Source organism: Homarus americanus, unplaced genomic scaffold, assembly GCF_018991925.1.
Source record: "Homarus americanus isolate GMGI-L3 unplaced genomic scaffold, GMGI_Hamer_2.0 scaffold36734, whole genome shotgun sequence".
NCBI classification, from domain to species: domain Eukaryota; kingdom Metazoa; phylum Arthropoda; class Malacostraca; order Decapoda; family Nephropidae; genus Homarus; species Homarus americanus.
In genome coordinates this window covers 4,337,139-4,353,135 of record NW_024733126.1, presented here as the reverse complement: position 1 = coordinate 4,353,135, position 15,997 = coordinate 4,337,139, and positions in this window count along the sequence as shown.

The following is a 15,997-nucleotide window of genomic DNA, read 5'->3' as shown; positions in this document are numbered from 1 at the left end:
ACCTCGTATAAATCTCTGACCGCCTCCACATCTCCAAGAAGAAGGGAGGTAATGGGGTGAAATGAGGGGAGAAGTGAAAGAAGGTGAAAATGGGGAGAGGAGAGGTGTAGGAAAGGAAAAATGGGGTGAAGAAAAGTGAAGGAAAGCAGAAATAAGGGTGAGCAGAGGTAAATGAAGGGGGGGAATGGAGAGAGGAAGGGTGTTGGAAAAGGACAAGAAAGGGGAAGTAAAAGATGCGGGAAAAAGGATATGTAAGAGAATGGATAAGGAGAAAAGGTGAGATAAGAAAGAAGAGTTGGAAACAGAGGAGAATGGTTGAGGAGGAGAAAACCGTGTGGCGAGAGGAGAGGAGAGGAGTCAGGATGAGGAGAAGAGAGATATGAGGCGAGAAACAAGAGGAAAAAAAGCAGGTGAGATATGAGATTGAGGTGAGGTAAGTGTGTAGACGTGAAAGTGGATGGGGAGGAGAAAAACAGAGCAGGAGGGAGTGAAGAGAGAAAAGAAGGAGGAAGGAAGAGGAGAGAGGGAGGCGGGAGAGTAAAGGCAAAAAGGAAAAAGAAAAGAGAGAGAGAGAGAAAGAGGGGAGGTATGAGGAGGTAGATAAGAGGACAGACAAACAGACAGACAGAGATTCATGACCTACCTATCTCCTACCTCCCACATAACCTCCCCAGCGGCACCTTAGAGTCAACTCCCCTAAGAGAGTCATTAGCTCTCCCCTCTTCTCCCCTCTGCAGCGGGATTAACCTCAATGGAAAAGAGCTTCCCCACCCCTCACATCTCTCCTTTCCCTCTTCCTTTTAATCATGCTGAGAAAACGTCTCTACTCAAGTATCTCACATCAACCACGGAGGCAAAAACAACAACACGCAATGATTTTAACTACTACATTATCAGCCTTCATCCTCAGTGTCAACAAGTAGCCTCCTACACTCTTTCCGTTTCCCACCCTTTTCACTCCTCTTCCATTCTACTCGCTCTTTCCTCTTCCATTCTACTCGCCATCTTCTCTTCCAATCTACTAGGCCTCTCCACTTCCACTCTACTCACCCTCTCCTCTTCCTTTCTACTCGCTCTCCTTCCACATTCCTCGCTCTCCTCTCTTCTACTCAACTCACCTCTTCCAATCTCTTCACATACTCTTTATTCTTCCAATTTTTTCACCTTTCCTCTTTTTCCTCTCTCACTCTCCTCACTTCCCCCCTCCCACTATGTTTCTTCTCCACCTTCCCACCATGCGGGTCGTCTCCTGAGACAGTTGCAGTGAGACACATTTCACACCTCGCCACGCGTTCCTTCTCTCGTTGATACATTCCCGGAATTCTTATTTTTTCAGTCTAAAATGTTGATAATAAACAAATGAGTCTACAATGTTGATAATGAACACACGAATCTACAATGTTGATTATAAGCTCACGAGTCTACAATGTCGATATTAAACATTGTGTGTGTTTGTTTGTGTGTTTGTGTGTATGTGTGTCCGCACGAGAATCTCGGAAACTACTTTACCGATCTGTAGTGATGATGGATGGTGTTATATGTAGTGATGATGGATGATGTTGTATGTAGTGATGATGGTTGGTGTTATATGTAGTGATGATGGATATTGTTATGTGTAGTGATGATGGGTGGTGTTATATGTAGTGATGAGAGATGATGTTATATGTAGTGACAAAAAAAGAATAACAGCTTAATGCTAAAAAAATATACTTTGCTGTACCGTTGTAGTGGAACTTACATACACCGTTTATGAACTATTGATGGAAGAAGAAGTTTTGGGGACTGAACCAGATACTAAGATCAAGGAACCTCTTCCGCCAGTTTGTAGTGGACATGTATGCCAAAATTGAAACAGAAAGACTCACCTCCATACGACTCAACCAAAAGAAGCTCAGGGTTGATGAATAAATTCATCTGAGAGATGCAGTATCAAGGGATGGACATGTGGACAATGTTGGATAACTGATGATTCTCCCCTCTTCCTTCAGTGGAGGTACGCGATACATGCATGAAAAGACTCAGGATGCCATGACCTACGTCTGAAACTATGGGCGACCAGATCTCTTCATTACTTTTACATGCAACCCTGTATGGACTGACATAACAGAAGCTCTAATGGAAGGCCAGAAAGGACAAGATCGGCATGACATTATAGCGAGAGTATTTCGTCAGAAAGTGACTAAACTCATGGACTTGCTTACAAAAGCATCAATCTTTGGCCCTACACGGTGCTACATGTATTCCATTGAGTGGCAGAAACGAGGTCTACCACATACCCATGTCTTGATCTGGCTGAAAGAGAAACTTCGACTGAACATGATTGACATCTGCATACGAGCAGAGTTTCTTGATCCAGAAGAAGATCCAGTTCTCTATGAGATTATCAAGAAGCAAATGATTCATGGGCCATATGGACCATTCAACAGACACTCTCCATGCATGAAAGATGGACGTTGCAACAAATACTTCCCAAAAGACCTGTTCAAGGATACTTAGAGTGGAGAAGATGGCTATCCTCAGTACAGGAGAAGAGCGCCAGGCGCTGGAGGTTTTACAGCAGTGTTGCGACCTGGAACAGACAGTGAAATAACAGTAGACAACAAATGGGCGGCCCCCTACAATCCTCTTTTGAGTAGAGCATTCAATGCACATATCAATGTGGAGTTCTGCAATTCAGTCAAGTCCATCATGTATGTCTGCAAATACATCAACAAAGGCTCTGACCAAGCGATCTTTGCCTTGGAAAAGGATGGAAATAATGATGAGGTGACACAGTTTCAGCAAGGCCGTTATATATGCAGCAATGAAGACCTATGGAAAAAAAATTATTTCCCCATACACGAACGATGTCCACCTCGAAAATGGACAAAGAGTATACTTCACAGAAGAGTCCCTCCAAAATCAAATGGCAAATCCTGCTGATACGACCTTCACTGCGTTCTTCAAGCTTTCACAGAAAGATGAGTTTGCTCAAATACCCCTGTATGTTGACGTACCCAAGTTCTACATATGGCAGGCTTCAATTAAAAAGTTCCAGAGAAGTGCTCAAGGATCCGATACTGAAAGATATCCAGGGATAAAGTCAGGCAATGCTTTGGGACGTGTCTACACGTTTCACCCCAACAACTTTGAATGCTATTGTTTGAGACTACTTTTGCACCACATCCGTGGCCCAACATCATATGTAGCACTCAAGACAGTGAATGGACAAGTCTGCAGAACCTACCAGGATGCGTGCAATCTCCTTGGCCTACTGGAAGATGATGGTCACTGGAATGACACATTCGAAGAGGCAGCAGCTACTCAATCGCCAATGAGAATGAGAAACCTGTTTGCCATCATGATTGCTACATGTGGACTTTCCAACCCAAGCCAGCTCTGGAAAAACCACCAAGAAAGTCTTTCAGAGGATCTGCTTCATCAAGCAAGAAGAGAACAGCCTGGTCAAGAGATTGAGTTCATAGATGACATGTTCAACAGGGCTCTGATCATGCTGGAAGACAAAGTGATGGAGCTATAAAAACCTGACTGATTTCGGATTGCCTCTCCCAAACCGAGAAGAACCAGTAGTTGCAAACAGTTGAAGTTCTGGTGAATTTTCTTGAAGAAAAATGAGCCTCACCTGGTGCCTGATCAAGCAAATGCTTATGAACAGATCTTGTAAGCGATACAAGCGGAGCAGGGAGGTATGAACTTTCTCGATGTACCTGGCGGGACAGGAAAAACATTCCTCATCAACCTTCTGTTAGCCAAAGTACGTCATAAGGGGAAATTGCTCTTGCTGTGGCATCCTCAGGCATTGCTGCAACATCACTAGAAGAAGGACGTATTGCACACTCAACTTTTAAATTGCCTCTCAACCTCGCTGACAGTGAGAATCTAGTGTGCAACATCAAAAAAGGATCGGCAGAGGCAAAGTTCTTAGAAAAAGGCAGTCTCATAGTCTGGGATGAATGCACTATGTCTCACAAGTTAGTGTTTGAAGCATTGGACAGGACCTTGCAAAACATACGAGAAAATGACCAGCTCATGGGTGGCATTACAATGGTCATTGCTGGAGACTTTCGCCAGACCCTACCTGTCATTCCTCGAAGCACTCCAGCTGATGAACTGTATGCGTACCTCAAGGCATCATACCTTTGGAGAAGTGTTCAGACACTCACCCTATCCACAAACATGAGAGTACATCTACAATGAGATCAGGATGCTGGACGGTTTGCAAACCTTCTACTACAGATTGGGAATGAAACTTTCCCTGTTGATTCAGAAGGGCAAATAATCATTCCTCAAGGATGTGGAAATGTTGTAAAGTCCTCAACTGAGCTCACTAACATGGTCTACCCAAACATTATCCACCACTATAAGGATCACAAGTGGCTGCGTTTGAGTACATTAATATATCACCATTTTTTAACCCTGACTTCCATTTATACACCTAGATCATATCGTCCACTCTACGTCTCTCGAGGGAGTACAAATTAAGATGCCTGTCTCTATACTCAAGGTTCCTAATGCCCGGATTACTCTTGTCATTCTCCTCTGAATTCTTTCCAGGGATTCTATATCCATTCTGTAGTACGGTGACCAGAACTGAACGGCGTAATCCAAGTGAGGTCTTACAAGCGCAAGATATAGTTTGAGGATAACCTCGTTAGTCTTGCAACTAACGCTCCTTTGTATGAACCAAAGTACTTTGATAGCCTTGTTTCGAGCAAATACACATTGTTGACTTGGTTTAAGATTCCTACTTATCATTACTCCTAAATCTTCTCACAGTCGGATTTCTCTATAACAACTTTGTTCATCTGATATCTGGTTTTTCTGTCTACATCCCCTCGACTAAGTACTTTACATTTGTCCACATTAAATTTCATCTGCCATTTTTCAGACAGTGCGAATTTTTTTTTTAGATCTCCCTGTAGTTTTGCGTAGCCCTCGTCAGATTGAATTACCCGCCCTATTTTCGTGTCAGCAGTAAATTTACTTATGTTGCTGTCTACGACTGTATCTACCTGTATGTCGATTATATTTATAATAAATAATGATGATCCAATACTGAGCCTTAGGGTACTCCACTAGTGACGTTACCATAATGGGATTTTTTCTTTTCTTTTTTTTTAGGGGAAGAGCCCACCAGGGCACAGGTCATCGACCCACAACGGGGCCTTTGGGGCGAAAAAATAAGAGTAAAAAAAAAATTGAGAAGAAAAATATTATATTAATCTACACCATGAGCATTCCACAGTTTGACTGTGTGAGGAAAGAAGGATGTACTATAACGGGTTTATGACCGACATCTACAGAGAAACGATGGGTACAGCGGGCAAGACAAGTGTTACGAACCCACGGCCTTGCCGGTGGTACACAGGTTGCCAAATCCACCGAACATTGCCCGTTAAAGTACCTGTAAAAGAGAGAGTGAAGCAACATTGCTGCGAAGAGAAAGGGAAGAAAGATTATCAACTTAAGGAGGAGAGTTAATAAGACGAAATGCTTTTGATTCCACCCGTTCTAACAGTTGGAGAGAGCACTCAAGTTTGGACGAATGAATCCCTTATATACTTGAAGCAACTGCACAAGAGTAAAGTAGAGAGTTAATGCTTACTCGCTGTTTCCTGTCCTGTAACCACGCCCTAGTCCATAGTCTCTCACTGCCCGGGAATCAAACACGGGTCCACTCCCTTGCGAGGCGAGCATGCAAACCATTGCACCACAGGTCGCCAAGGTCACATTTAGTAGCTAGACCCCCGGACAACTCTTTCGGAGCTCGACCATTACGTTCGTATTTGTATTATCATCTCGAATTAATTATATGTTACAAAGTCACTTCACAGTTTTTCAATGTTCTTTTTCGTAATATTTACTTATTCTAAGCTAAATGTCAACAAATAAATGACAAATTAAATAATACGAAAAAAATAAAAATGAAATCGGAACTCCACCTGATATACTGTATGCTACACTAAATAGGGATAATTGTCGATTATAATCGACAATAATTATTGATAACTTCTATGTATTTCTCTTTTTTGGAAAATTTTGAATTTGAATTGAATTGTAACAGTTTATTTAGCCAGAAAAATACAGATACAGAGTGGATAATAATAACAATATTAACATGGCTGAGCCAGTTAAGAACCTGAGCTCTCTTTGAGGCTATAAACGATCCTGTAGATCATAATTATACATAAAAATTAATACCTTCATAACCTAACTTAACGTAACTTAACCGAAACTTACCTAACCTAATCTAGCATATCCTAACCTAATCTAGCATATCCTAACCTAATCTAGCTGAACCTAAGGTAACTTAGCCTAACCTACTTAAACTATAATTTAGCCATTATATGACAGTAAGCGACGTTTTAACTGAAACAGACTAAATTTTACCATATACGAATTAATCTTAATTATAATAATAAAACCAAAAACTTATCTCTATTTGACTAAAACGTCTGATGATTTGATAAAAGGAGATATTTTAAAATGGATTAGGGCATTGTTATAGCACAGGGAAACAGCGAGTAAGCATTAATGGCATTAAATCCGATTGGGGTAACGTCACTAGGGAGTGCCCCAAGGCCCAGTACCTGAACCATTACTATTTGCTGTAGACATAAACTCATAGATATAGGCTTAGACAGCAGCATAAGTAAATTGCTGACGACACTAAATTATTGGGCGTGTAATTGAATCTGACAAGGACTCCGCAAACCTACAGGAAGATCTAAAAAAAAAAATCGCAGGGTCTGAAAAATGGCAGATGAAATTTAATGTAGACAAATGTAAAGTAATTAGTGTAGGACATATAAAAAAAGAAACCAGATATCAGGTGAACGACGTTATTATAGAGAAATCCAACTACGAGAAAAGCTTAGGAATAATGATTAATAGGAATCTTAAAACAAGACAACATTGTGTATTTGCTTGAAACAAGGCTAACAAAGTACTTAGGTCCATACAATGGAGTGTTAGATATAAGACTAGCGAGGTTATCCTAAAACTATCTCTTGCGCTTGTGAGACATCACAAGCAGTTCAGTTCTGGTCACCGTACTACAGAATGGATATAGAATTCTTAGAACGAATTCAGGGGAGAATGACAAGACTAATCCCGGGCATTAGGAACCTTGAGTATAGAGACAGGTTAAAGTATCTTAATTTGCACTCCCTCGAGAGACGTAGAGTGGACGATATGATCGAGGTGTATAAATGGAAGTCAGGGTTAAACAAAGGTTGATATAACAAAAGTATTCAAACTATCCAACCAGAAGCGAACTCGAAGCAATGGTTACAAAGCAGACAAATTTAGATTTAAGCGCGAGATAGGTAAACATTGGTTTGGAAATAGAGTAGTGGATGAGTGGAACAGGTTACCAAATATCATTATTAACTCGAATACGCTGGATAGCTTCAAATATAGGTTGGATGGATATATGAGCGACAGGGATCTGGTGTAAATGGAATTGCCCAGTATGGGCCAATAGGCCCGCTGCAGTTTCCTTCATCTTTAGGTTCGTATGCACTATATAATCCTGGTCACTAAACTAAATAGGGATAATTGCCTGTTATCACTAACTTCTATGTATTATTTTAAGCTTCTAAGTGGTCATCGGCGATCATGTACTTCATCATATTAGGTATTAATAAATTGTTTAATAGAAAACTTAACCTAACCTTAACGAATATTACCTAAGTGTTGTTTTATTGTTTTAAATACAGGATAATCATCATGGATGGTATAATATTATGATATATTCTAAATAATGGAACTGTGAACTTAAGTTTCAGAGAAAATACCTTATATCTAAAGTTACTCAAAACAACAGTAAAGACTTAAATTATACAGATGAGAGGAAAACAAATACCAGTAATAAGTACAAGTAATAAATAACTAAATAAACACTGAAACTAAATACTTATATTTCCATGTTCTTTGTCTTTTATATTATATACTTACTGCAGTATATACTTATAACATTTAAACACGTAACAATGTTGCCCCTCGTGTAGGATGATGGCTGGCACTAGGGCCATGCAAGGTGTATAAAAGAGAGATGTATTTGCTTTTGACACTATTTCCGGAACCTGTAGTGTTAAATTTATTGTAAACTTATGAAAAATATATGAAATTCATACTCAATAGTTTTCCAAATACTTTTATAGTGGCCTGCAGATTCTGTCAGCCTCTGGCAGCAATGTTTAATTCCCACCGAGTATATCGAGCATTAGCAGTATTAATTTTGTCTTTTCTCTTGAAGAGGTTAATCCACTGTATTTTGGTTCTTCACCTTTAAGAAATGTATGGAAACGTATATTTTCCTCTCGTTTCATTTTGTGACTGAGGACACCAATTTTCACTGTTGTGGCTGCAGCCCACTGAAGGGGCGGTCTCTCGACCTCTCTACCCACTGACATCATGCGCGAGCTGGGTCGCATTTTGGGTCAGGTGTGGAGGATAGCGAATGTAATACCGATTTTCAAGAAGGGGGATAGATCACTATCCTCTAACTACCGCCCAATCAGTCTAACATCAATAGTAGGCAAATTACTGGAAGCAATCATTTCAAACTCTATTCGAAATCACCTGGAGAAGCACTGATTGATCAATGATTCCCAGCATGGCTTCACACTTGGACGTTCTTGCCTAACTAATCTATTAACATTCTTTTCATCAGTTTTCGAATCGGTGGACGAGGGGCACAATTATGATGTGGTATATCTCGACTTTAGCAAAGCCTTCGACAGAGTCCCCCACGAAAGACTAATTAGAAAGGTAGAAGCTCATGGCATCAAAGGTGACATCCTTAAATGGATTAGGGCGTGGTTACAGGACAGGAAACAGCGAGTGAGCATTAACGGCACTAAGTCCCATTAGGCAACGTCACAAGTGGAGTTCCCCAAGGCTCAGTACTTGGACCATTATTATTTTTATTATATACATAAACGACATAGATATCGGCATTGACAGCAACATAAGTAAATTTGCTGATGACACTAAAATAGGACGTGTTATCAAATCTGACGAGGACTCGGCAAAACTACAGGAAGATCTAAACAAATTTTTCGAATGGTCTGAAAAATGGCAAATGAAATTCAACGTCGACAAATGTAAAGTACTCAGCATAGGAGATGTAAACAGCGAAACCAGATACCAGATGAACAACGATGCCATAGAGAAATCCGACTGCGAGAGAGATTTAGGAGTAATGATAAGTAGGAACCTTAAGCCAAGTAAACAATTTGTTTTTGCTTGTAACAAGGCTAATAAAGTACTTGGGTTCATACAAAGGAGTGTTAGTTACAAGACTAGCGAGGTCATCCTAAAACTGTATCTTGCTCTTGTGAGACCACACCTGGATTACGCAGTTCAGTTCTGGTCACCGTATTACAGAATGGACATAGAATCCTTGGAAAGAATTCAGAGGAGAATGACAAGACTAATCCAGGGCATTAGGAACCTTGAGTATAGAGACAGGTTAACATAAGAACATAAGAACATAAGAAAGTGGGATACTGCAGGAGGCCGACTGGCCCATACAGGGCAGATCCCTTTCACACCCATCCCAGCACTTCCATGTGCCTATCCAACTTCGTCTTGAAGCTCCCTAGCGTCCCCGATCCTACTATAGCACTCGGTAGCCTATTCCACAAATCTACAACTCTATTACCAAACCAGTGCTTGCCTATATCCTATCTGAATCGGAATTTATCTAATTTAAAGCCATTTGTTCTAGTTATTTCGTTATTACTGAGCTTCAGAACATCTTCCATTTTACCCTTGTTAATCCCACTTACCCACTTGTACACCTCTAACATATCTCCCCTAACTCTATGCCTCTCTAATGAATGTAAGCCTAAGCTTTTCAGTCTTTCTTCATATGGAAGGTTTCTAATATTATGGATCATTTTTGTCATTCTTCTTTGTACTCTCTCCAAAGAATCTATGTCCATTCTCTATAATAAGGACACCGAAGACAGACCGCATAATCCATGTAACTTGGCCTCACTAATGCTAGAGTAAAGTTTCCAAGATAACGTCAGCAGTTCTATTTACTCACAGACCTGAATGAACCGAAAATCCTGTTTGCCTTATTGCAGGAACGCTAATACATTATTTTTCTAGGTTTCAAGTCGTTGCCTAACAAATACACCTAGATCTTTTTTCTAGGCTGGAGTTTTCTGTTCCGTATTTGCCTGGTTTATACTTAACGTTGTATTCGTCTTCTATCTGTAGTACCTTGCATTTTATCAGTATTAAAATTCATTTTGCTGTGATCTACTGACCGCACTCATGTAAAGGTATCTAGATCTCTTGAAGGTGTTCAAAGTCACTGTCTGAATTTATCACTCTCCCCATTTTGGTATCATCTGCAAATTTACTAATCCTACTAGTTATGCCTAAATCAAGATCATTAATGAATATAACAAACAGCAGAGGGCCTAATACAGATCCCTGGGGAACTCCGCTTTTGACCGCACCCCAGTCTGACTTTAATCTATTTATGCTGACTCTTTGTTTCCTACCAGTTAACCATGACCTAATCCATTTTAATACTGATCCACCTATTCCATGTGCTTCTACCTTCCTTATCAATCTCTCATGAGGGACTCTATCGAATGCTTTACTGAAATCTAAATAAATTATATCATATGACTTATCATTATCTACCTCTTCAAATACTTCTGAGAAAAAGCTAAGCAAATTTGTGAGACAAGAACGTCCCTGGGTGAACCAGTGCTGAGAAGAATGAATTAAGTTGAATGTTTCAAGGTGGCTTCTGATTTTTGTAGCAATAATTGACTCTAGCAACTTGCCTATGATTGACGTGAGACTAATGGGACGGTAATTTGATGCTATTGATTTATCACCCTTTTGAAAATCGGAACTACATTTGCAAGTTTCCAAGCTTCTGGCACTAGGCCCGATTTTAATGACTTATTAAATAAAACTGCTAATGGATTACTCAACTCATCTCTACATTCTTTTAATATTCTAGCATATACCTCTCGTCTGGACCAGGCGATTTATGAGGCTTCAGTTTGTTAATTACTTTAAGCACATCGTACTAGTAATATTGATATTTATCAGCATATTTTCTATACTGTCGTTATATACCTTATGAACTTCTGGAAACTGTGCTAGGTTTTCATTTGTGAATACGGAGCGAAAATGACTATTTAACGTACTACACATTTCTAACTCATCATCAGTCATTTCTCCTGTCGTAGTTTTAAGGGACCTATTGTATCTCTAACCTTTGATTTATACAGTTGATAAAAAGCTTTGGGGTTATTTTGATTCGTTTGCTACCTTGATTTCATAATTTCTCTTTGCTTTCCTAATTTCTGTTTTTACCTGTCTTGTTAGGTTCTGATAGTAACCAAGTAAGTGATTTTCGCCTTTCTTAACTTTTCTATATACTCTTTTCTTTTTCCCTAGAAGATCTAAGAGTCTATTATTCATCCATTTTGGTTGGTTCCGTATCGATCTGAATTTTCTTTTAGGGATGTGTTTATTTTGGGCATTATTGATTGTCGCAATAAATTGTTTATAAGTAGCTGCTAAATTAAATTCGGGGTTATCCCGTCCTAAGTTGACAGATTCCGGAGGTGTGGGGGGTATTAATCTTTTGACCATAGGGTCATCCCTTAGGTCTCTCCTTATGCTACCGTAATTAGCCTTCCTAAAATCCGGGATCAAGGCCGAATTTTCCTTCTTCCTGCCATCCCATATTATGTTAAAATATATGGCTTTATGATCACTGTTTCCTAGTTCGTCTCCAATCCCAACATCTTTTACTAGATTTTCACTATTACTGAGAACTAAATCGAGGATATTATTTCCTTTAGTGGGCGAGTTTATGAATTGATATAAAAAACTATCTTGAACTACTTCTAGAAAATCTTCAGATTCATTATCGCTAAGTTGATTTTTCCAATCTATGCCTGAAAAGTTGAAATCGCCTAGAATACATACATTGTTTCTGTCAGATGCCTTCTTTATTTCCTCCCATAGCAATTTACCATCGTTCCTACTCAAATTAGGTGGTCTATATATAACACCAATGACTACGGATTCACTGCCCTCACCAATCTCTACCCAAATACTTTCATTGTCGCTATTTGTTTTAATGTTTGATTTATTGCAGCTTTTTAATGACACCCTGATATACACTGCTACACCGCCACCTCTCCTTCCTACTCTGTCAAATTTAAATAGGTTTTATCCTGGAATATGAAATTCTGCTAAAAAATGCTTGCTGTTTGAATTTATCCATGTTTCCGTTATTGCAATTATATCTATGTTCTCTTTACTAACAATGGCCCTGAGCTGGTCCATTTTGTTACACAGGCTTCTACTATTAGTATAATAAACACTCAATATATTTCTTCCGTTTCTATCTGTTTTACATTTATTACTTTGATATTTGTTATTATGACTAACTATATTTTTAGCATTATCTACTTCTGTTTCACTACTTCCCAGGACCTGCTTGTTTTTTGACTCCCATTTTCCCCGACCCCTCTCTACTGGCGAAACCCCCCCTTCGGAGTGACAATTTCACGCTCCAGGGATGCAGACAACGTCTTTACCCCCTCACGAGACAAGTGTACTCCGTCGCGACAGTACAGGTAGTCGTTGCCATAAAATCGTTGCCAGTCATCAATGAATGCCCAACCATTGTTTGCACAATGTTTTTCCAGTCGGCAATTAATAGCAATTGCCCTGGACAGCCATTCACGACCAACCCCTCTTCTAGGCAAGACACCACATACTATCGGGATCCCTCCCCTATCTCTAATCTTCCCCAGCGCCTCCCTATACCTCTTGAAAAGTTCCTCACTCCTAACCTTACCTATGTCGTTTCCTCCCACACTAAGACACACTACTGGATTGGTACCCTCCCCTGACAAAACTCTGTCTAACCTCTCGGCTACATGCCCTATCCCAGCCCCAGGAAAACATACCCTAGTCCTACGTTTCCTATCTCTCGCACAAAAAGCCCTATCCATAAACCTCACCTGGCTGTCACCAACTACCACGACCTTACCTGTGGGCAGGGTTTGTACAACTGCCCTTTCCTCTCCTTGATCCATACCGTCCTGCCTCTTCTCTTCCTCTCCAGCTTCCTGCAGCACCTGGTAAGGGTTACTGCACTCCACACCCTGGTTAGCTTTCCTAAGCCTGACCCTAGTCCCCTTGGAGACAACCACTCTCCACGCCTGCTCCTCCTTCGCAGGTGTCTTGCTAGGCAGGACACCTACCTGAAGGAGTTCCGTCCTGAGGGCTTCATTTTCCCCCTTTAGAGTGTCAACCTCACTCCTCAACTGCCCCAGCTGCCTTAACAGCGTGGCAAGGAGGTCGTCCTTCCCCACACTCCCCTCCTCTTCCCCCACGGCACAACGATCCAAAGCGGCCATTTTCCTTGGTCTCTAGCGGGAGCACGATCAGCACGACCTTCTCCAAGCTGGGTCAGAGGTTAGCCTTATATCCGTGGCACTGCTCCTCTGAACTCTACGATAATGATCCTCATAAACTAAACATTAATCACTTTATTACCAATCACAAATGTTATAAAATCACAAAACGTAAAAGATGGCTCACACAAGAGGTTAATTTACCACAGAGTAAAGTAACACACTGTCCCTCATGCCGCCACCTCAGGCAACACTGGCAGGTTAAAGCATCTTAATTTGCACTCCCTTGAGAGACGTAGAGCGAGGGGCGACCTGATAGAGGTGTATAAGTGGAAGGCAGGGCTAAACAAAGGGGACATTACTAAGGTACTCAAACTATCCGACCAGGAGCAAACTCGTAACAATGGTTTTAAATTAGACAAATTTAGATTTAGGCGTGAAATAGGTAAACACTGGTTTGGAAACAGAGTAGTGGATGAATGGAACAAGTTACCAAATATCATCATTAACTCGAATACGCTGAATTGCTTCAAACATAGGTTGGATGCTCATATGAGCAATAGGGGTTGGGTGTAAACGGGACTGCCCAGTATGGGCCAATAGGCCCGCTGCAGTTTCCTCCATTCTTATGTTCTTATGTTCTTCTTTAGGCCTTGGAAAAACTCAAGCCTGTGCAATTTCCCGCTCGGGACAAAAACGCTCGTTGTTAAGCGAAGGTAGGCTATATTAAGGTCAAGTTAGGTTATGACTGAGTTCACAATCTTTCAGCTTCAGAGATCAGTGTATATGTTACTGGCAAAGTGTGAGAATCAGGCATTGTATGACCTGACTTAGACATCCTATACAATGCCTAGAAACGTTTAGGCGAAGTTTCAAATAAGCTTTTATATTTTACCTCGGGCTTCTATATAGTACCCAGTGTTTATAGAAAATGCGTAAATAGACTCAGGCAAAGCATAAAGAGGACAAATGTTAATACAAGACCTGTTTATACACGTGTATTCCTGTAACCTAACCTAACCAAACCTAACTGGTGGCAAGATAGCTGATATATTAAGAATGCATCCACATTTCGCACCTACAGTAACTAAGTCAACTCTTATTTACAGAACTAAACAAACAATATATTGGAAATACATTATGATATTTAACACCCTTTGTGACTCTGCTCTGTAATCCTTTTTGCGCTACCGCTCACGGGTTGATTATAGGGTGCACAATAAACTAGCTGATGTCCGCGTCCAAATTCTAATTCTTTACACACTCTTCATCACCTCCCCCCTCCTTCACACACACACACACCCCGCTTCTTCCATCACCCTATCTCATCACCCCACCCCTTCATATATTCAACCTCCCCTTCCTTCCTTCACTCCCTTCTTCCAGTCTATAATAAGAATAGGATGTCTTCCTCACACAAATCACTTTTCTGACCCACGATTGAAATAACTAATAAACAACCATATCTTAAGCCCGTATTACAGCTAAACACTTAACACAAATATTTAAAACCTCGCATATTACATATTTTTTACATTCTTCTCGAGGTCCTGCATGGTGAGGTTTGTTTACATACGAAAAGTCCATCAAACCAGCAGCGAAGTGGTACAGTAAAACCAGGAGCAGATTATAATTATAGGGGGACTCTTGGATATTATCATAGAGAGTCGCAATGGAAGTACAACATTGGATTTACTATCATGCACCAAGGAGTCATAAACAGTGTCAAGATTCAGAAGCAACACAAATTTAGACACCCACTGTCTCCATGCATAACAAAAGCTCCACAAATCTCGCCTCAAGAGTTCCCAGAAGCAGACAGGATAATCTCGCTGGGCTGTAAAGAAACAAGTAAGACGGCAGAGCTGGCTGCATCTTCCAGGGTATTTACAGAAATTTGGGAGTTCTGCCTCGGGAGTTTTATCATCTTGATGGAATAATCTTGTTTGTTTTCTGAGGGATGACAAGATTTTCCCGGTGGTTTGTGAAGCTGAGAATATCATGTTGGTCTACTGAGGTGACAGACGCAGACAGATGGACTCATCTACAACTGTCTTGTAAAGTTGTTTCTATTGTATTAAGAGAGCGTTTTACTCACCACCAAGACTGACACAAGACTGATTAAATTAGTAAAACTTTACTTTCCACTTCTAACACGGATAATAATATCTGCCTTACCGTACGCCCGAATAACCCCATTTAACAAATGCATTATTACTGACAGATATGCATATATTAGCTCGACCATGCAGCAACGGCAGAGGAGCTGTTATATTATCATTACGAAAAATTATAATTATCATTAAATAACATTTGAATTCAATATCACACACAACAAAGACAGTCTTATTAAGCACTCAGTAAAACGCATTTAATGAATTTTTATAATAACTATAATAAACAAAAGAGCATCAGAGTGATAGAAAGAATGAACAACACAGGTTCTACGGTATGACTTCTGTTACATTTCAATTCAACAGTACATAAGCCAGGACTCGTAGGTCATGAGGAGAAGTCATGGTTTATGCCCATGGTGTGGCGGGCGACCAAGTTTGAGTCTCTCTTGTATAATTAGG